The sequence below is a fragment of the Diceros bicornis genome, chromosome 14 (assembly GCF_020826845.1).
Source record: "Diceros bicornis minor isolate mBicDic1 chromosome 14, mDicBic1.mat.cur, whole genome shotgun sequence".
NCBI classification, from domain to species: domain Eukaryota; kingdom Metazoa; phylum Chordata; class Mammalia; order Perissodactyla; family Rhinocerotidae; genus Diceros; species Diceros bicornis.
Window position 1 is genome coordinate 39,701,215 of NC_080753.1, and position 16,262 is coordinate 39,717,476.

Consider the following 16,262-nt stretch of genomic DNA (forward strand, 5'->3'; position numbering starts at 1 on the left):
CCATTTGTCTATCTTTCTTGAAGAAATGCCTACTCATGCCCTTTGCCCATTTGTTAATGGGTTATCTGTCTTTTCCTTACTGAGTTGTAAGAGTTTTTTACATATTCCAGATGCAAGTCCGTTATCAGATACATGACTATGATAGAGCTAGCAAATTCTTCTTCTCATTCAATGGTCATGCAGTTATTAAGAAAGAGATTCTTAATTTATTTTTTGGCTTAAAATCCCATGGTATGTAAAATAAAACTTATTAACCTTCTCTCAGAGAGATGCTCCCGACACAAAAGAATTGTGGAAACCACGTCAGGGAATTCACAAATACCATTGGAGACCATGGACATCAGGCTGAGAACACTCTGCATTTGAGAATCTCCTTTATGTCCCATAACCTAATTTTAACTAATAAGCCTCTCCATCACTAAACTGTAATTAAGTACAAAGCGACTAAAGAAATACCATCATTGAAATGTGGCTGCGTGAGTCATTAACCTCAATTAGGAGGCCAAAAATATACCCATGCCTGAAGCTAAGGTCCTCATGAAACCAGTTCTTGGGGTTTCTCTCTCCTTTCTCAGAGGGCTCATGGGGTGTGAGTTCCTCACAGTTCACATGTGGGACACTTGAATGAGATATATGTAGGCCCAACAGAGTGGAATGGAACCCTGTTCTTTTTTAACCAGAGGTGATTGTAATCTCTACTTCAGCTCCTTTTCAACCCTTCCTCTAAGGTCTCCATTGAGAAGAAGCCCTTGATTTGTGATATTCTCCCTTTCTTGTTGAAGAAGGAAGCATGTAAAAGGGAGACAGATGCTAGGCAACATTAGTTCTCTTCAGTCTTAATGAGTACTCTGAATCCTGTGTTTTCATTGTGTTTATTGCAATTGCCACTTAGAAGTGGCACTTTCCATTTCGCAGTCATTGATATCTCACAAATAGCATTTTATCTAAGATGTTATTTTTTGCTTCTGAAAGACTAACAGATGCAACAAAGGAAATATCAATGGTTCTTAAAATATATAAAGAAATGATAGATTAACTGATCATCTACTTTTTTGAGACTTACATGGTGCCAAGAAAACAAAAGAGATGAAAGGACACTCTAAAGGAACATACTATATAGTAGAGGATACAACACTAGTTATATTAACAGATACGGTTAGTTTCCACTACATTAGTGTAAATCATTTACAGTGATTTCATAATTGATCATCTTGACTTTGAGAATTAAGATTATAATTTAAACCATTCATTTCTTCAAACAGACACGTGCTGGCAGGCAGGATGAATGATAAATATAGAAACAGTTTGATATGAGACATATGTGCAAAGAACTATGGAAGCACTAATATTATTGTTGCATTTTCTTAAACAAAGTTATGGTAAAGACAACTTAAAGGTCATAGAAGCAGAAGATGGGGGATAAACTTGAAGGTTTTTCAAAGTAAGAGACACAGGAAGGCAGTCTGTAAGGATGCACAGTATTTCAGGAGGTGAAGAACCTGGGAGTGAGAGACTCCAATAGTGGAGAAGCTAATCTTCAATTTTTACAATTGAGGAACTCTACCTTGACTTTAAGGCCAGCAACTCAGCCAACCAGAGACGAATGACCCCCCACTGCTGAAACAAATGAAAAAAGAGAGTGATGAGTGGAGAAGGTACATGGACTTCCTGGCCTCTACCTTCCCAGAAACAGTCCCTGAAATTGATTGACAGTGCCCACCATGCTGAGGCAGGAGCTGCCCACTGTTCTGAAACAGGAGCTGCTTATCATGCTCAGACAGGAGCTGCCTACCATGCTGGGACAGGTGCCACCCACAGCACTGGAACAGTAGCTGTGAGCAGCACTCACTGGGCTTTCACAGACAGATACTGAAGGAGGTAAGAGTGCACTGAAATAGTGAGTTTAGTTACTGGGTGTTACAGAGACCATAGTCCTGAAGGCACTCAGAAGTGTGCACCAAGAAGACTTGTATCTTAGACTGTAGCCAATTGTTTCCTGTGTAGACTGTCCCTTGGTTTCAATCTTGTACCAACTTAGTTTTATGCTCTCTACACACTCTAGATCTGTGATGTCCAATACTTTAGCCACTTGCCATACGTGACTATTGAGCACTTGGTCCCTAATGGGATACACTCTGAGTGTAAAATACAAGCCAGACTTTGAAGAATCTGTACAAGAAAAAAAAAAAAGACATAAAGTACCTCGTCATCAATTTTTCAAATTGCTTACATGTTTAAGTGATATTTTGGATATATTGGGTGAAATAAATATCTTATTAAAATTAATTATGCTTGTCTCTTTAATTTTTAATATGGCTATTAGAAAATTTTAAATTTCATCTTTGGCTCACATACATTTCTACTGGAAATGTGCTCCTTCTCTAGAGCTTCTCTCTGAATATCAAAATGACCAAGGGAAGTAAAGTATTGCTTTATCAGGTCTCCATTTCCTTACTTACATCCTCTGTTGCAATTGCTACTACTCTGGTTTTTGTGACCCTGTCCACCAGTATGTCTTGTTTTCGGTTTTATTTTCCTTGTCTACACGACAACTCAACAATTTAAAAGTAAAGAGATAATAACTCCTCTCAGAATCTTAGAAAGTATTCAGAAACCAGATCACAGGTCGATACTCCACAAACCAAAATTCTGTGTAATGATCAGTCCTGGCTGAGGATTTCTGCTCCAGCCCCCAGAACCCATGCTTGACTCTCCATGGTCTTCTCCAGAGGGAAGCATTCAGAATCAGAGGAACTCCTGCTTATACTATTAACCTTATTTTCTAAGATATCTTTTTAAACAAATTTTTATTTTTAAATTCTATACATTGAAGTTATGTGGGTCACTTTCCTCAACTCTAAAACTAGGAATTGTTTCCCCAGAAGAGTCTTAACATTTCATTAGCTTTGATATTCTAGAATTCTATTAGTTTCTCAGAGTCAAAGCAACCAGTATGCTGGGTGTGAGAGAGGGAGAGATGAGAGATGTGAGTTTTGCAGAAAAAGAGCAAGTTCATCCTCCAGAAACCCAGGTCTTAGTAGACAGAAGCAAGTTGTGTTCATCCTGCCAGCACTGCTCAGCAAAGAGGACTTGTCACAGCTTAGCATCACTGACCCACATGGCTTTGCAACTCAATGCTTTTTATTATGCTTTATGCCTCTGAAGACACACATTAAAGACGAAGGGATCTGATATTTAATGAAGAATAAGGCAACTACTGTGTTTACGAAAAGTTATTAGAAGCATTCTTGGATGAGGTGCACTAAAATATGTCAGTTCCACACAGATCTCCACAAGAGATGTGAAGACCAGCTCCACTAAGCTGCCAAGGCAGTGATAGACCAAATTCTCCTAGGAATTCCTGGGAAGGTGCTCAACTGTGATTCCCATTCCTTTAATACCTTAACCCATACTTGTTATCATACAATGGGATTTTGTTTCCTAATTCTGTGCCCAGAATGAGTCAAAATCTCACTTCAGTTTTAGTCCCTCTCTGTTCACCACTGTCCTGGACCCCAGGACAAGCCAGCCCGGTGCGATGTCAATGACTCTTTGGATTGGATTTCAAAGAAAATGGCTTTACTCAATTTCTTTAATTGTGTAGTGGTTTGTTTATTAATATCTACTTTGGATTCTCCACTTGGTGACTAGAGCTCTGAGTCGTGGCTTTCACTTGTATTTCGTACAAGATTTCCTGGAATTTCCTTTTCTGATGTGAACGAGGACGTGCATGACTGGAGAAGAGCCCTGATAAGGGTGCAATTCCTTGGAGAGGCAAACACACTCCTGCTAACGCTGTTCTTCAGGAAAGGCTGCCTTCAAAGCAAGGTTTGGGTTGCAGAAAACAGGGAGGTACACCAAAGCCTGGGCTGTTTTGTGGGGAAAAGAAAACACCATTAGAACTGTGGTGAAATTACTTTTTAAAGAGCAATAAAAATAGAGAAGTCGTGTTCATCTCTGTTAATCTCTCTTTGGAAAAGCAAGCGTGTTTTAGCGGTACATAATAAGAGACTGTTTAGTCTGGTTGGGGAACAATCATATTTCAAGCAGATTCTCAAACTCTTCAAGGGTCAACACATTACTTCTCCAAAGGGAAAGGTACCGTAGTCGGCAGGATTCGAACCTGCGCGGGGAAACCCCAATGGATTTCTAGTCCATCGCCTTAACCACTCGGCCACGACTACACAGAAACTTTACAACTCATTAGCATTAGGAGCCATGCCGACTTCAGATCTCTTCAATAGGTCACATTTTCTACCGGAAAGTGCATTTGTTGTCAATGTTTCTAACTCTTTGACATCATTTAGACGAATATCATGCTGTTGTGGCAAAGTGGCAAGTAATTCTTCCTCCTCAGACTGGAGAGGACCGTTATTCTGATGGCCTGATGGAAGGGGAACAAGCAAGAGCCATCCGAGGAGCCCATCTACCTGCTCTGTCCGCTTCTGATGGGGATCCGTGAGATGATACATGCTCTGCTATCCGGCGCAGAATCATGAATACAGCAATGATTTGACTAACTCGAAGTCACCATCAATTTTTAAAATAAAATTTTGGGCATCCATATAAGGAAGATTCTGTAGCAGTCTTCTAAAAAACACACAACCATTTGATTTAAAGGATTGTCTCACCTATTTCGAAACTTTCTTTTTCTGTAGCCATATGTAGGAATAATTACACATGTTTAGAAACATACCTCAAATAAAACAGTTCCCCAAGCCTTAAAAATATGAAAATTTGTATTACAAATGTAAAAGATGTATAAAACTGTTCTCTACCTCAATGTGCTTTAAAAATGATTTAAAATTTTTAAAAAGCCCAGTTAAATGTCAGCAAGCAAGAAGGGATGTAGAAGTCTTTATTAATTCTCCCAATCTCTAACTGGCATTGATTATTTGAGGAACAAGTTCAAGGTGAATGTATTCACTGTAGAGTGCATTGAGCAAAGATGATTAATCCAAGGACCACTTAAGGCAAATGTCAACTCTTGAGCAACATCAATAAATAACCAATAAGTCAATAAAATACATTGCTCTGCTATTCACTTATAAAACTTGATAATGATTACTTCACACTGTAGAAAACAAACAAAAAATTAACTCATAATCCCACTACCCAGAAATCAGCATTGCAACATTTTCAAGGATTCCTCCACTTCCCCCAGTATTTCACAGGCAAAATTTTTTGCTTGTTTGAAGTTATGTTTATTGTATCCTGCTCTTGTCAGTGAACCTTATATAATAAAAATTTCCCAGAGCAATTACAAAAGTTTCCAAAATGACATTTTAGTGGCTTTGTAATTCTCTATTAGGCAGATGAAGCAAAAATATTTAAATATTTATCCATTTTTTATTATCTATTTTTTACTCTCACAGTGAGAAATAAAAATAATTTTGTGCAGCACGTATTTTTTTTCAGTTTAAGATTACTTGCCTAGGAAAGTGGTTCTCAAACTTCAGTGGGCATCAGAACTACCCAGCTGGCTTCTTGTTAAAACAAACTAGCGGATCTCCCGGCCCTCCTCCCCCCTCTTCCCTCATTTCTGAGTCTGTAGATCTGAAGTTGAGCCAGAGAATTCCCATTTCTCACATGTCCTCAGGTAGTGCACACCCTGCTGCTCAGAGGCAATACTTTGAGAAGATTGCTCAAGGACAATAAACTTCAAAATGAACTTGCTGTGTTAAAGTTCAGAAACCCTATGTGAGCCTAAATGAGCACATAGCAAGTGCTAGAGTAGTAAGAACAAAAATATTTGCAAGAATACAGTGAGGGGAGCATTATTCTTATTATGCTAAAGGAAAACAGATGTGAGAGAGCTTTAACATATTCGGCCTCATCCATGGAGGTCATGTTCCTTTTGTATCCGAGATTCTGTCTAAATCGACTAGTTTATGCGCTGGTGACACACTTCCATTCCTAGAACTCAGAGAGAAAGTCCTTGGTTTTAGGGTTCCTGACATTTCCATAAAAACGAATCTGGTCCAACCCTCCCCCTCATTATCGCCCTGTAGTAGTAGACGACAGTAGTCTCTGACCCAAGAATCAATCCTATTAATTTAGCTAGATTTATTCTAACATTTACACCTTGTCATTTCTTTTTTGCGCTTTTCTGCGTTGGGCGGGACAGAGAGTGTCCTCTCTCTCAGTTCGGATTCTTGGGAAGTCTGGATTCTGAGTGCCTCCCTTTTCCCGGACTCCAGCGGCTGAGGGCTTCCGTCTCTTCGGAATGGTCTCGGTTCTTCCCCAGGACGACAGGAGTGAACTTTCCCCGAAGGAGTCAGAGACCTTCCCTGCCTGGTCTTTTCCACTCAGGACAGAAACTAGCCCCCCTTCTCCGCCTCTCATCCCGAACTTTCGCCCCAGTCAGGTTTTAACCGTTCTTTTGGAAGGACAAGTCAGTTTAAGGTCATCGAAGACATTCCTGATTTCGAGTTTAACTCTGTAAGTGCAGACGTCCCTTCAATCTCGCGCGTTCCTTCATTCCCGTTCCTTCTCCCGCTGGCATTTGCGACCTCGAGGTTGTTCAGAGCTGTCAACTCAAGACTCCTCTTCCGCCTGTTCCTGAGAATTAGGTGTGATCGTGCGTGTCTGCGGATGTCAGCAGCCAGTGCACAAGCTCCAGCGCCCAGGAAATTAGTGTCGCTAGTCTAGGAGCCTTTTATTGAATTGCAGCATCACCAGCTGGTTGTTGATTTGCTCTGGACGAGCTCTTTCCTTCTTGAGGGACAGGATTGAACAGAACGAGGCAACTTTTTGTTGCCAGACCTTCTGCTTGGGAACGCTCCGCACATCCACTGCTAGTTCCCCTCAGCCCTTAAAAATGATGGCGAGCTGGTAGTCGTGGCCGAGTGGTTAAGGCGATGGACTTGAAATCCATTGGGGTTTCCCCGCGCAGGTTCAAATCCTGCCGACTACGGTTTTACCGGGAAGGCTGCATGACTTTCCTTGGGTTTTCCAAGGTAATTTAACCAAAACCAACCCAAGTTCCTGCACTCCAAGTTGTTCTTCTCCAACACGGATCCTCCACCTGCAGATTCAAACAAAAGACATTCTGTCGAGAATACTTCAAATTTGGCATCAGCTACAGAGGGCAATTCCTTTTACTTCATTAAATGTCTCAGATCACAGCCAGCAGGAAGTCACTCAGACATAACGTTGTGTCGTACTCCAGCCACCTTTGCTCTAATGGCACCGTGGTACTCTCCTTAACCACCGTCAACTCATAGCTACTGTCAACTCAAGGGATGTTAGGATTCATAAAAAGTGGTGATACTGACAGATAACTTTTATTGAACACTTAAGATGCATCAAGAAGATACGAGTTAAGCATGAACCCCATATTTTTATCTCCGTATAATGAAGATGAAGACACTGCCCAATGCCACACAATGAGATGGCATTTAAACTGAGGGCTTTCAGGTAGGTTCGTGAACTTAGGTTTCCGTATGTTTCTCAGGGGACACTCCTAAAAATATCAAGCTAGCAGATTCATGGTTAGATTTGTTATTACCCCAGAATGATAGATAGCAGGTCCTAGTTTTCAAGCCCTTACTACACACCACCATTCCAGAGGCTTTACATGTCTTATTTATAGATCCTCACAACATACTCATCAGAGAGACCACAGGGTCCACAACGGTAAATAATATGATTGAGGTCTCAGAACTAAGAAAGCAGGAGGATGGAACTTGGATGTCGCTTGGTTTTGGCTCCAAGCCCCCCATAACCACCTCAACAGCTGCTGATCTGCTTCTGCCTATGCTGGGGATTCACGCCACCACCTACCTCTACAATTCAGAGTTGGTTCGCTGTTCTGGATTTACCCTCTCTGGTGATAAGGCCACGGAAAGGGGTATGATTTAAGATGCTGGATTTAGCCTGGGATAGAATATTGCTGCCCGTGGGTGTTTGGTGATTGTGTTATCTTTGACACAGGGAATATCTTTCATCGATCCATGGAAGTTTGCCTGTTTTTGAGCAGGGTGTTTCTTCACAGTTTGTAAAGAGCCGCTCACACACTAGACCTTTTCAGCTCTGGACACCAGATCCTGGAAAAGACTTTTTCAACCAACAGGATTTGGGTGTACAGTCTAAGACTAGTTTAAAAGAAAGCTAACAACTATTTTGGCTCCAGAGACAGAGAGAAACGAGTTAAATAACATATATTAGAAGGCAGTGAGATTTTAAAAACTCTACAAAGCAGTGATCAACAAATGTCTTAGTTAGGAAGAATTAATGCTTCAGTTCTGCTGCATAGAGAGCCCAGAGCAGATTCTTATGTCAGCACTCCCTATTTCCTCTAGCACTTTCAGTGGACAAAAGTGTTTCTGTGAGTTTCACAAATGATTGGAAGAAACAAATAGTAGATTCAGCAGCTTATAAGTTCTTGTCTGGAAGACAGAAAGATGGGAGCAGTTTTGGATGAGAGAGAAGAGATGGCAAGGATGGGGCAGAGGAAAAAGGTGATAACATTTAGAGAAAAACAAAAGCAGTATATTTCCTGGCAAAATTATGTGACTTTGAAGATAAAGAAATAATTATTTAGGAAGCCAATAAATAGATCACTTTATTGCTAAGGGAAAAAAACATCATGCTGGAAGCAGCCCTCTCTAGAATAATATTCAATGGTGTGAGAGAGTAGGAAAAACACCTACAAGATTCTTAGGGAAACGTAATGTAAGTGTAGGATTTTATATTCAGCTAAGAAGTATTTTGTGTCAAAGAAAGTGTATTCACACCAGAAAGTATTATGCAGCATTTAAAAGGAATAGATCTACGCATAACTATATGGATAAATCTTTTAAAAATTGTGAAAATTTTAGTAACAGAATGAGATATATGGTTAAATATCATCTATGTAAAATAAAATGCTCAAAAAATTGACATCTGCTTTGCAGGAACAAATTCTAGTAAAAATGTAAACATTAAATACATTCAAAGTTACCTTTGTGGCAGAGATTAGAGGGAGTCCATTATGGAGACAGGAAGAAAATCCATCAATTAAGAGATAGATAGCCTTTAAAAAAAAAAGAAACGGTCTTTACAAAGACTAGTTTACAGATGAGATGGCCTAGAAATTCAACAGGTGTTTAAAAATCATTGTAATCTTTGAGACACAATTTTAAAAAATGACGTGTCATTTGACCTCTTTTAAATGGATAAAAGTTAGAATGACAGAAATTTTGAAGCGTTGATACTGTTGTAGGACTATTCAATGCTTCTAAACTGCTGGTTGAAAATTATGGAGTCATTTTGGAGACAAATCTGTCACCATCTAACTAAATAAAAGATATATATACCATGTGATGCAACTTTTCATTCTGTTCTATGCTGTATATCCCACAAGTCTATAGGAAGAAATCTATGAGTATGTTCAATTTAGTGGTATTTATACTGGTGGTATTTTTAGTCAATCTATTTGTCTAGGACTCAGTGAGTTGATAAATAAAACTAGGTGGATGCACACACTGAAGTAAGATACAATGAGAGAAACTAACAAATTAATGTAAAAACCATGTAGGAACATTTTACTGTTCATATAAAATAACAAAAACTCATGCAAACAGAGCTACATATTTCACAAGAAAACATTCAAATAAAATGTTACATAATAAACAGTAAAAACTGTTGCTACTGGAGTTAGAAGACGTAGAATGTTACAGTGAGAAAGGGAAAATATCGATCAATCAAGTCAAAAGAAGAACTTTCTATGGACCAGTAACAATAATGCGCCTTGATTCATGGAACATAATTAACTCAAATGTCTGCTTTGAATTCCAAAAACAAACTGTAAATCTTTGGCATTATGTGGATAGTGTCAATGCCCTCCAGCCAGACTATCAGGAACACACCCGTAGTTGAACCGGTTGGGTTTATTATTCATTCAGTGAGGGAGAACACACACTAGTGGAATCATGAGGTGTTTCATTTAAGAAGATATTAGAAAGAACCTATTCTAGGATTTGGGCTTTAGTTGGGTGATTGGGCTGAGGGTCGAAAGAAGGGGGGCTCTGCTCCAGATTAGAAGCTGTCAGAAAGCAGGGGCTGTTCAATGACTGGGTACCTCAATTGATCTTATTTGTAAGGAGGCAGACTAGAGTGAGGATAAAGCTGTAACTGGTAAAGAAGTAGCAGTCACTCATTTTGGTATTTTGTGGGTGGCACAGTGACTTGTTTTCGTCTGAGCTTAGACAAAGTTGTGAAGTCGCCTATTTTCTCTCACTTTATCATGATCTCAGAGTAACCATGTCTGATGTCTGATGTTGGTATTCTGTGAAATTATGATGTTAAATAGGAGAATAACATGGGCTGGCTCTGAGTGCCAGGCCAGCTTCTGGATGTTACAATTGCTCTTTTTCTTTTCTTTCTTCCTCTATAGCAACACTTCTCTTGTGACAAAATTCTGTTTTACCTCTTAATTTCAAAATTGAAATTCAATATATCAAAATTCTTTCGGGATAAGAATGAAGAATATTGATTTTGACCAAATTCTTTGAGCTCCACTTCACAATGGATCATCATGTGGGTAATGAGAGACATTAATACAATCTCAAATGGGGCCACTTGCATGGTGAGAGATGACTGAACTTTGAGGGGATCAAAGGTCACTGGCATGATTTATTCCATTTTAGGACAATCCTTATACCAGAACACTTCTGAGCTGGTGGCAGGGCATGTTTAGTTTGTAGACAATAAAATGATCTGTCCATAGAGTATCCTAGGAAACAGACACTAAAAGAGTGTTGATGTAGGTGGTAATACTCTTGATGGAAGAGTGTTGCAGAAATGACCTTGATCACACTTGAAAGTACTGTCTGGACCGTTTCTTTTCTTTTTCTTTTTCTTTTTGTGAAGAAGACTAGCCCTGAGCTAACATCCATTGCCAATCCTCCTCTTTTTGCTGAGGAAGATTGGCCCTAGGCTAACATCCATGCCCTTTTCCCTCTACTTTATATGGGACGCTGCCACAGCATGGCTTGACAAGCGGTGCATCGGCCCCGGTATGAACCTGCGAACCCCGGGCCGCCACAGTGGAGCACGAGAACTTAACTGCGGCCCCACTGGGCCAGCTCCTGGATCCTTTCTTTTCTTAATGTGAGCAATAAAGGGTTCCAGAGTGCTTAAATAGCTCGGTTGGTACTACTTGAAGATTTTAATGTGAGGATTTCAGGCTCAAATATATGTATAATCTTGAAGAAATGCTTTATTCTGGTTGGAATTGAAGAATAGAAAAAAAAATTCATTTTTTCCCATGACAACTTTATCATCCATATATAATAAGTAGTTGGTACCAATTGTTGGTAAACTAAATTTCTAATTCTCTGGACATATATATATGTACTTCATTCATACCTTCTTCTTCTTAAATTAGGCTGAATCTTCTCAGGCATAATAAGAAAAACCAGACAACAAAAGAATCTCCACAATCCTTCCTCTCCTCCTCTGTGATAACCAGACTAATCTATATGGCTATAGGTTTTAATCAACCACGGCTGTCAGTTTTTCAGTAGAGACAAAATGTCTACTGACCGTATCTTTTTTAAATTTTCTGATTTCAACTCATCTGTGTAATCTTCTGATGGCAATAATGTATGCAATAAAGACTTAGGGGTTTACAGTTGCAGAGTAGAGAATTTTTCACATTTATGTATGTATCTAGGGAAAATGTACGTATCTAGGAATATAAGAAAGAATAAAGCAAACTTCAATTCTGACCAAACTAAAAGAGATCTGTATATATGAACGATGGAGTATGAAGAGTAGATTCTACATTCTGTGAAGGTCAAAGTGGTGTAATGAGACCATAAGGAGTGTTTTTCTAGTACAGTACTTGCAAAAAACTCAGAAGTACATAGTGTTTTACAGTTAGTGGTACACTATGAGAGAGAAAACCAACAATTTCTGGTTGTGAACAATGGAATGTGTTTGCATGTAGTAGCAGACACTTCACAGAACTCATTTATGATGAAGAACCTGGATGTGAATGTTTGGATAAGCAATTTACACAAAGAAGCAGTATTGAGAAGAAGCAGGCAGTGAATAAGACCAGAGAAGAGGGGGAGAATCTGCATTGTGAGCACACTGAATTAGTGATACGTGTAGGTTGTGAGAAAAAAATTTGCTTAAAAGCCTTACACACAACCTGGTATCATAATGAGATTACTTGTTGGGATGGAATCTTCCCAGCCCATAGCCTATGTGAAATGTCTGAAAATTTCCAAGCCAGGAAAAGAAAACCAAACTAACTTTATCCAAGGCAATACTATACTAAAAGTGAAAAAAAAAAAAATAAAAACAAAAACAAAAATCCTAAGACCTGTGCAAAACAGTACAAGAACAAATGAAAAAAAGAAACTTCTACAAAAAATGTAATTAGCAAAGAAATAGCAGTAGTCACTCATTTTAGCTGAGAAAGAGGGATGTTTGGTATTTTGTGAGTGGCAAATGACCAGATGAACATTGCAATGAAAATACCATTATGGATTTTCCTCAAATTTCTACTTTGAAATATGTTAAATCTGTAGATATTTTTTAAATGTAATAATGAGACCCATATGCCCTTCCACTTAGAGTTACCTAATTTAAGATTTTCCACATTTGGTTTCTGTGTGTGTGTGGTGTGTCTGACTGTATTTTATACATATGAACTGGGTTCAGCGGTCTGTGGGTGAGGAGGTAGGGGCGGGGGCAAAACTGCAGCTGGAAGCCATGGGCAGAAGGGAAATTTGCTATTAACTGTATATTCTCCAACGCCATTAAAATTATTTATTTCCTATATTTGCAATATTTAACAATTTCAAACATGTTTTTTAATGTGCACAGAAAATAAACTTTCTATGAGTCGATTATCGCTTTTTCTTAGAGTTGTTCTAGTCTCAGCAGAGTGCAGGGCTTTTGCCATCTTCCTCCTGTATTTACTCCTGATGCTTCCTTTCTTCCTCATGAAATAAGTTCCATTAAACTAGAATGGAATTCCATTCCCGCCTCCTCACCCAGACGCGGATGTGTCGGGACTTGCAGGAACTGACAGGAGATATGACGGGCCAAATTGATTTCAGCCATTTAGGTGAGCTGTGTTTTCCAGGAGGAAGACGCGAGGGAGACTACAAGAGGAAGCAGGTTCCACCGAGACTTGAACTCGGATCGCTGGATTCAGAGTCCAGAGTGCTAACCATTACACCATGGAACCGCGCATACAAGAGCCCTTTCCGTAATTGTCCATGATGAGTTAGAGTAACTCTACTGAAAATATTTAGTCTACTTTATCAGTCAAAACTCTTAGTGCATGTCAACTCACGACACTCTTTGGAAGAAAATCCTAGGAGATTTTATTGTATTTTATCTTCTTCTATTTTTTGCCAAGTACACGAACCCACAAAGCCCCCTCACCCCGGTCCAATTAACTCAGGAACTTGGTGGTCCTAGTCCTTGTTTTCTTCATGCAGAAAAACTGAATGAGCACTTCTTACATATACCAGCACTGGATTGAACGTCTTTCATTCATTATATGATTTAATGCTTGAAAGTTCGGAAAAGTAGGTATTTTTCGTCCCTATATATACGGGGAAAATGAGGCTTAGAGATTTCATATCTTTTATCTGCAACTCTGCTCAATTTCAGCGATGTGACATTTTTCTCCACATAGATTATTTAGTTATCAGGTGCATTGCTGCTAGGAAAACAAGCTTTAATGTGTCAATCTCTGGTGCATTCATGGAAGAAAACTTGCAAGGGAAGCTGTGCTTGCGAGTAAATGGAAAAGGTGTGTTTGAAGAAAAAGTCTGAATTTCGTCACGTGTAGCGATTGGTAAGGAGCATTACCAGAGATGCAGCATTTAAAGATCATAGACCCATCATACTCGCCTTCATCAAGAGGAAGGTGCCCAGGGAAGGCTTCCAAATTGTACTAAAGACGTCCTTTGCTGCTATTCCGCAGAGACCTCTCTATGAGACCTAGCGTTCTCCCCTAGTAATGAATCGGTTTCTAGGGCGGGGGTAGGTGGGTTCCTCGGCGTCGATCCCACATGAGTCCAACAGAGCCCTTCTCTCTCCTGCAGCTCTCCCCTGGTCTCACCTCTGCTGGGCTGCACACGACGAGGCTGCTCAGCACCAAGTTTCTGTCAAGATTGCAACAGAGCTTTAGCCGAGTTGTTCTTGGAATTTGTGTTGGTGGAATTCCGGGGGTGCAGGCTACCTGCCTACGCTTGTCCCAGTGGATGTATAGGCATTTTCCTACGACTGCACAAAGACTTACACAATGCAAGGAGATCCTGCCTCCTTAAATAAGGCGGCGCAGTGACCCTCGGGGTAAAACATCCGCCCTCAAGACTGTTTTGCGAGTTCAGCGACAGAGGCCTCTGTGTTGGCAGCGAGAAATCGTCCAGCACTGCCCGCTCCTCTCGCTCACAGCCGCTTCCTCCTCTCTGGTGCACTCGCCCAGGCGGAGGAAGACAGCAGAATGGAACTCCTCTGCTAACTAGCATGAACAAAATTGCAAAGGGGGCCTGCCTCTCCTTCCAGTAGTCTCCGTGATTAAAAACAAACAAACAAAAGCACAAGGAACTTGCAAAACATCAATTCCATGAAAACCCTTACAGTGAGCCTCTTCTAAGGGCTAGGACCTTGTACCAGACTCTGCTTGGGTTCACCCAATACAACTGCGCGTGATCTCCAGCCTGGAAGTGTTATCCTCTAACTCACAAGAGCACAGAGGAAAAACATAGCCAAAGGAAATAATTTGAAAGGGAATACAGAATTAGTGCTTGCAAAATACAGACATGAAACCTCCCCTCCTTTAGTGAATAAGCCATTCTCTCAGGCCATTGTCCCTCTGGTTAGTCAATTCTTGGTCTAGGGCCATTCTAAAATAAATATAAACTTGAAAAACAGGAAGAAGGAATTGGGAAGAGAAGAAATTAGAATTGAAACAAATCAAAGGATTCAAACAGAGAAATATATTTTTTAAAGTTCTTATTCTGGAAAAAAGACTTTAAATTAGCGCCTCCTTCAAGATCATTTGTTTAACTAGTTTTATTGAACTCCTGTGGAGGGTCAGGCCCTGTGAAATGTGCTGGAGACATACAGGTAAACAAGACAAAGACACAGTCCCTCTCCTTGTGGAGATTGGTGTCTACTAGGAAGGAAGCTCCATGAACAATACATGAAACAAAGCCCATCCAGGGATGGATTGGAGAAAGTGATTGTAACTGGCAGTCTAATGGAACGGAAAAGATGGAAAGCTAAAATACAAGTAAAAATGGAAAATTTTGATTTGCACAAGAATTGATAATGCTTCTCTGCAGAAAGTGCTGGTCCATGATCTTCCATAGACAAAATGAACAGTAGGAGTGCAGCATACGGATCCCGATTATAAAAGAGGGAGTGGTTTATCTTGGGCAGCAACAAGATAGTAATATACAAGGAAAGATCAAGAATAACTTTCACAATGGACTTAGAATTATGGCTCAGACAAGTCTCCAAGCAGTTCACTTTTTAGGGGACGTGCCAGCATTGGTATTGGTATGGTATTGGTATTGGTGTGGTACCAGCATTACTAGCACATGAAAAACCAATGAGGGCACTGCCAGTGAGCACAGGAGCTTCAGATGGGGCTTCATCCTTAGTAGATTGGTAAGCTTTGGTTGTCATGGGGGAAAGAGCTGCTGAGCGCATGTAGAGTGCAAAAAAGAATTTGCTTGGGCCCTCGTGGCCACTGAAAGGCATTTTATGCATTTCTCAAAACAAGAAAATAAAGCTGGCAATTTCTTTGCTCTCCCTTTAATGGACTGTGTTGTTATCCAGGGAGACTTCTAAACCCTTTTTGGTTTAGCACCGCAGGACATATGGAATGGAAACTTGCGTACTTTCTCACACAAAGATGAACTTAGACCCAAAACACACCACTTAGCAAACCATTTCAAGGAATTCACAAAATTACTGAAGACTGTGCCCCAGACTAAGAATCCCCCATATTTGGGTTTCTCTTTTATATCATGTAGACTAATTGTAACTATTAAAAAACGAAATCACGCAAGTAAAATTAAGCATGAAGCTGCTAAAGAAACATCCTCTTTAAATTCCGGCTGCATGATTCATCAACCTCCACACTGTAAATTAGGAGGCAAAGGCCGGCCCACACCGGAAGCTGAGATTCTAGTCACACCGGTTCTGAGTGTCTCTCTCATCTCAGAGCGCTTATGGGATGTGGGTTCCTGATGATGCAGTTTTGGGAGACCAGAGTCAGATATATCTAGGTCAGGCCC

At 40.1% G+C, this 16,262-nt stretch overlaps 3 non-coding genes across 3 annotated transcripts; 1 reads left to right on the top strand and 2 right to left on the bottom strand.

Moving 5' to 3' along the window:
- Positions 1-4,102: 4,102 nt before the first annotated feature.
- Positions 4,103-4,184, bottom strand: TRNAS-AGA (transfer RNA serine (anticodon AGA)). The gene has a single exon. It is a non-coding gene; the product is annotated as a tRNA-Ser (tRNA).
- Positions 4,185-6,834: 2,650 nt separating this feature from the next.
- On the top strand, positions 6,835-6,916 carry TRNAS-UGA (transfer RNA serine (anticodon UGA)). Its single transcript has one exon. It is a non-coding gene; the product is annotated as a tRNA-Ser (tRNA).
- Positions 6,917-13,117: 6,201 nt separating this feature from the next.
- Positions 13,118-13,189, bottom strand: TRNAQ-CUG (transfer RNA glutamine (anticodon CUG)). Its single transcript has one exon. It is a non-coding gene; the product is annotated as a tRNA-Gln (tRNA).
- Positions 13,190-16,262: the final 3,073 nt, after the last annotated feature.